Source organism: Bufo gargarizans, chromosome 4, assembly GCF_014858855.1.
Source record: "Bufo gargarizans isolate SCDJY-AF-19 chromosome 4, ASM1485885v1, whole genome shotgun sequence".
Classification (NCBI taxonomy): domain Eukaryota; kingdom Metazoa; phylum Chordata; class Amphibia; order Anura; family Bufonidae; genus Bufo; species Bufo gargarizans.
In genome coordinates this window covers 503720770-503727654 of record NC_058083.1, presented here as the reverse complement: position 1 = coordinate 503727654, position 6885 = coordinate 503720770, and positions in this window count along the sequence as shown.

Here is a 6885-nt window from a genome sequence, read left to right as displayed (position 1 = left end):
CAGACCATAACACCTTTTCCCACATGCTTTTGGGAGACTTCAGATGTAGCATGGCTTGGATGTTTTTCTTCGTAAGAAAAGGCTTTCGTCTTGCCCTCTACCCCATAGCCCAGACATATGAAGAATACGGGAGATTGTTGTCACATGTACCACACAGCCAGTACTTGCCAGATATTCCTGCAGCTCCTTTAATGTTGCTGTAGGCCTCTTGGTCGCCTCCCAGACTAGTTTTCTTCTCGTCTTTTCATCAGTTTTGGAGGGACGTCCAGTTCTTGGTAATGTCACTGTTGTGCCATATTTCCTCCACTTGATGATGACGGTCTTCACTGTGTTCCATGGTATATCTAATGCCTTGGAAACTCTTTTGTACCCTTCTCCTGACTGATACCTTTTAGCAATGAGATCCCTCTGATGCTTTGGAAGCTCTCTGTGGACCATGGCTTTTGCTGTGAGATGCGGCTAAGAAAATTTCAGGAAAGACCAACTAGAGCAGCTGAACTTTATTTGCGGTTAATCAGAGGCACTTTAAATGATGGCCGGTGTATGCCGACTCCTATTTAACAGGATTGTTAATGTGATTGTTTAATTCTGAACACAGCTACATCCCCAGTTATAAGAGGGTGTGCACACTTATGCAACCACATTATTTTAGTTTAATTCCATCCACCTAAAAGATTTCATATTTTTTTTTTTTATTGAGTGGTACAGTTTATAGGTCACATTAAGGCCTACTGCACACGAACGTGTGCTTCCCGTTGCCGTATTGCGGACCGCATTTGCGGATCCGCAATACACGGGCGCCGTTCCGTGGCCATTCCGCATCACGGATGCGGACCCATTCACTTCAATGGGTCTGCAAATCCAGAGATGTGTAATGGTGTGGAACGGAACCCTACGGAGTGCTTCCATGGGGTTTTGTCCTGTACTTCCGTTCCGCCAAAAGGTAGAACATGTCCTATCTTTTTGCGGAACGGCCAGATCGCGGACCCATTAAAGTGAATAGGTCCGCAATCCGCTGTGGCTGCCCTACGGACGGTGTTCGTCGCAGCACGACCCCGGGGCGCACACGTTCGTGTGCAGGAAGCCTAAAGGTGGAAAAAGTTCTGAAATAATTTATCTTTGTCTAATTTTTTTACAGCACAGAAACCTGACATTTTAACAGGGGTGTGTAGACTTTTTATAGCCACTGTATATAAAGGAATGCATGTACCGTCACTCAGATTAGTATGTGGAAGCGCAGGATTTCTCTTCAGGCACGCTTTCCCCCAGAGGAGATCAGGGAAAGCACCCTCTTCTATACTAGGCTTCCAGGCTCATTGTTAGTATATTACAGTTCAGGCCACTAGATGGCAGCACTGAACTGTGATAAAGTGATTTCTATACAGACTAAGGCCTCATGCACACGACCGTTCCGTTTTATGCGGTCCGCAAACCGCGGATCCGCAAAAAACGGAAGCCGCCCGTGTGGCTTTCGCAATTTGAGGAACGGAAGGGGCGGCCCATTGTAGACATGCCTATTCTTGTCCGCAAAACGGACAAGAATAGGACATGCTATATTTTGCGGCCCCATTGAAGTGAATGGGTCCGCATCTGAGCCGCCAATACGGTGCCTCGGATGCGGACCCAAACAACGGCCGCGTGTATAAGGCCTAATGGAGCAATTTACATATGATAATTGTAAGCTTGGGGGACTTACAAAAAGAAAAAAAAAAAGGTAAAAAAAGGTTTGATAATATAAAAAACCATAACAATTTTAATCACCCCCATTCCCCAAAATAAAAAGAAACAAAAAAAAAATATCAATTACGGGCATCGCCGCATGCGAAAGCGCCCATACTATTAAAATATGAAAAAAAAGTTAGCCCATATGGTGAATAGCCGTTTCAAGTTTTCTTTATCACTTTATCTCCCAAGAAAATTAAATAAAAAGTGATCAAGTCATACACAACCCAAATGGTATTTTCAAAAACGACAGATTGTCCCGCAAAAAATGAGCCCCCACACATCTCCATGGACATAACTATTAAAAAGTTATGACGGTCAGAATATCAAGATGAAAAGAAAAAACATTTTTTTACGAAGTGAGTCCTCATGAGGATTAGCTTGCTGCAGTAAGTGGGCCTCTAGAGGTCCTGAGTGGGGACTCTGTTAGGGTTGCCACCTTTCCCAACAAAAAATACTGGTTACACAGTAATTTAGCATTGAGCTCTATAGCCCAGTGGTTAAGGTTTTTACCTGTAATGTAGAAGGTTGTGAGTTCAAATCCCCACAGAAACATTTTAAAAATACTTGTTACACAAGTTAAAAAGGTTGGTGTAGGCCAGGGATGGGCAAACTGCAGCTCTCCAGCTGTTGTAAAACTATAACTCCCAGTATGCCCAGTTTGCCTACAGCTATGAGCCTACAGCGGGGCATGATGGGATTTGTAGTTTTACAACAGCTGGAGAGCTGCAGTTTGCCCATCCCTGGTGTAGGCTAATGCTAATGCGGGTGTTATTTGATCATATTTTACGTTTTGCTCCATTTTTTCTCAATAAAATCAAATTTTTCACTGTTTGGTACACCCTGTGTATTTACGTTTTATTTTGCCTCTATTTTTAAAAAGTTTCTGTAGGAATTTGAACTCACAACCTTCTACATTAATGAAGAACCTTAACCACTGGGCTATAGTGCTCAATGCTATGTCAGTGCTGAAAAACATCATAGAAGTTTCTCTTCTGTTAAAAACCCATTCACTTCAACGGGGCCGCAAAAGATGTGGACAGCACTCTGTGTGCTGTCCGCATCCGTTGCTCCGTTCCGTGGTCCGCAAAAAAAATATAACCTGTCCTATTCTTGTCCGTTTTGCGGACAAGAATAGGCAGTTTTATCAATGGCTGTCCATGCTGTTCCGCAAATTGTGGAACGCACACGGACGCCATCCGTGTTTTGCGGATCCGCAATTTGCGGACCACAAAACACACAACGGTTGTGTGCATGAGGCCTTATTTTAAGAAAAAACAATTTTTTATTTTCATCTTTTACATTTTAAAAATAATAAAAAAGGAAAATGTCCCGAAGCAAAATTTTGGGCACCCTGCATGGTTAGTACTTGGTAGCAACACCTTTGAGATCAGCTGATTGAGAAGGCACAGGTGCTCGCAGTAGTGCTGCAGCCTTCCCCAGCTTTTCCTAGGCCTGTGACATCACGTTCACTGGTCACCTGATCTAGGCGCAGCTCAACCCCATAAAAGTAAATGGGGCTGAATTGCAATACCAAGCACAACCACTATACAATGTACGGCGCTGTGCTTGGTGAGCACGGAGAAGGCCGCAGCGCTACTGCGAGTGCCAGTGCCTTCTCAAACAGCTGATAGGTGGGGGTCTCCGTGTCGGAGATCAGAGTCTTGGAAGACCCCTTTAATTGCATACACTTTATTTACAACCAGTTGATTAAATGACCATAGAGAACACACAGGGAGAGATTTACCAAATCTCCTGTAAAGGAGAACTGGCTTAGTTGCCCATAGCAGCCAATCACATGTCATCTAACATTTTCCAAAAGGGTGTAAAAAGAAAATTAATTAGTGGCTTCACCAAAGTACCTCAGGAATAGTAGGTGGACTCCCCGCGGCTCACCCCGTGCCGTAAAAAAAGAAAAATATCGAGTATAGAATATTTCGAGGGGCACTCTAACTTCTGGATATATTTGGACAATTGCAATTTTGAAATGGAATGTTTCTAAAACCTGATAAAAAGTGAATAAAAATGTAAACATATATATATATAAAACTCCTCGAGGTGATGGGTGGGTGCTGGAAGACGCTGCCACGTCAATCAATCATCCACCTCCCTCATTTGATGGTTCCTGGATAATACACAATAAAATAGTGAACTTAAAATAAATTATAAAATGCGCATAGAGACGGGGTCAAGACATGCAATAAAATGTGTAGAAAATGTAATATCGAGCCCCTCTCACTGGATGTTATATGCAGCACGGACCCCTAAAGTTGACGATATATAGTCTCTATTTTTCGTTGATGTTTAGCGGCCTCAAGGGACGCTGCTTTTAAGTCGTTGATAGGTCCAGTTCATAGAAGTAATACAAAGTGCCTAATGTCGCAAATGGCATAAATGCTGAGGGCCCTTCGTCCGGTGTGTGTATAACACTTTATTTTAACGTCTCGATCAACCTCTATATTTATGCATGTTCTTACTTTTCTATTATGGGATAGAAGTATATTAGTACTTTACCAGTCTTGTAGTACCAGTGTATCCCCGTATATGTAACCGTGCAAAGCGTCAACCTCTAATTGACAGAGGAAGGATATTTATATATAATATATATATATATATATATATATATATATATAAAAATGGAAAAATGTGGCAGCACCAAAACATAACAGTATAGCGGGTGCTATGTCCAGGGTTATCACTGCTTACCCAACATTTGTATGTAGAAATGGACAGCACATCCAGTAGAGAAATATATTCAAAAATTTTTATTCAGCCACAGTGGCACAAGAGGCGACGTTTCGGCTCAAAATCCTGAGCCTTTCTCAAGGCTCAGGATTTTGAGCCGAAACGTCGCCTCTTGTGCCACTGTGGCTGAATAAAAATTTTTGAATATATTTCTCTACTGGATGTGCTGTCCATTTCTACACATATATATATATATATATATATATATATATATATCTTTCTTCATCTTTATGCTCCGTTCATACAAAAGAACTGCCCAGCGGCGTAGCTAGAAATGACTGGGCCCCACAGCAAATTATTAAATGGGGCCCCCCTCCCGCAGTAATTTTTTTGCAACCCCTTCCTTTCATGCTGTCCCCATTCCTGTGGCTAGTATAGATCGCTCTCTCAGACCAGGCCCGGCAGCTGTTCCATCCGTTTTCTACACTGTCTATACTGTCACTGTATATAATTTCATTGTGTAATACTGTTGAAGGGGCCCTGACAAAATCGTTTAGTCCTCCTCCTCCTGGATGGGCCCCTTCTGGGTCAGGGCCCTAAAACAGCCGCTTCCCCTGCAGCTACGCCCCTGGAACCGCCTTCCCATAGCCCGGACACTAGGACCTGACTGAAACCAACCTACCCATATCACGTGGGAGGCCACGCGGGAGGTTTGGATCACGTGGGACGCCAAGTCGGATCCTGCAAAGAGAAGTAAGCGGGCACGGTTACAAGCAGGACGGACGGTTGTCATATACGGGGATACACTGGTACTACAAGACTGGTAAAGTACTAATATACTTCTATCCCATAATAGAAAAGTAAGAACATGCATAAATATAGAGGTTGATCGAGACGTTAAAATAAAGTGTTATACACACACCGGACGAAGGGCCCTCAGCATTTATGCCATTTGCGACACTAGGCACTTTGTATTACTTCTATGAACTGGACCTATCAACGACTTAAAAGCAGCGTCCCTTGAGGCCGCTAAACATCAACGAAAAATAGAGACTATATATCGTCAACTTTAGGGGTCCGTGCTGCATATAACATCCAGTGAGAGGGGCTCAATATTACATTTTCTACACATTTTATTGCATGTCTTGACCCCGTCTCTATGCGCATTTTATCATTTATTTTATGTTCACTATTTTATTGTGTATTATCCAGGAACCACAGAAAAAAATGCACCAAACGGATATGCCACTGACTATACTGGCTAGCCATACAAGCAGATATTAAAAGCTGAGACTTTTGCCAATATATTCCTGTCAGGAAGATATCGGAGCCCAACATGCACCTGGAAACCTCCATCACATGATCTGATATGGCTGTGGCTTACAGTCTGGCTGTGTTCACATTGCATTAGCTGACCTGCTGTGCGGTTGTGTGGAAGCTTGGCTGTGAGCTGGATTTCATCACCTTCAGACCTTGTTCACACCATAGTTAGCGCAGTGGTAGGACCCTTGCCATGCTGAGAACCGTGACGTGGTGCATGATGGGCTCCGATATCTTCCTGACAGGAATATATTGGCAAAAGTCTCAGCTTTTAATATCTTCTTGTATGACTAGCCAGTATAGTCAGTGGCATATCCGTTTGGTGCATTTTTTTCTGTGATTTATATTATATTTTCATCCGCACAATGCTCCGTTTTGTGTAGGATGCCTTTGTGGTGCATGTGGACCGCGCCGGCATCCTCCATTGTACGCATTTTTTAGCTGGGGATGGTCGTTTGCTGCGGTCCACATGCGGTGGGAGTGCTCCCCCAATGAGAAACACGCTACAGTGTTAGGGGTTTGAGCAGTTCCCCCAGATTTGCCACTATATTTCTGTGATTGTGTATTATCCAGGAACCATCAAATGAGGGAGGTGGATGTTTGATTGACGTGGCAGCGTCATCCAGCACCCACCCATCACCTCGAGGAGTTTTCTATATATATATATATGTTTTGGTAATACATTTTTATTCACTTTCTATCAGGTTTTAGAAACATTCCATTTCAAAATTTTAATTGTCCAAATATATCCAGAAGTTAGAGTGCCCCTCGAAATATTCTATACTCAATATTTTCCAAAAGGGCTCTGAAAAATGAAAGAAAAAAAATCCGGTTGGTTGCTATGGGCTCCCCCATAGTGCTTGACATCTGCCTGACAGCTTGTTGTACCACTTCTGACTGATAGGTGGCGCTGTTACGATACAGTAGGGCTCATGTGACCTAAGACCAACTTCCATTTCAAACACCCGCTTTCGAATCGCGCCGCGTCTGTCGCTTGGCAACCAGCTTCCAGCCCCGCCCACTCCACCGCTGACTCTGACAACAACAGCTGGGAGGCCGCGTGCTGTGTCGATCGCAACGACCAATCAGCGAATGAGATGCCAGGAGCCGTTAGCCAATCAGCAGACGGGAAGTTTATAGCCTGTAGCCAATCACCGC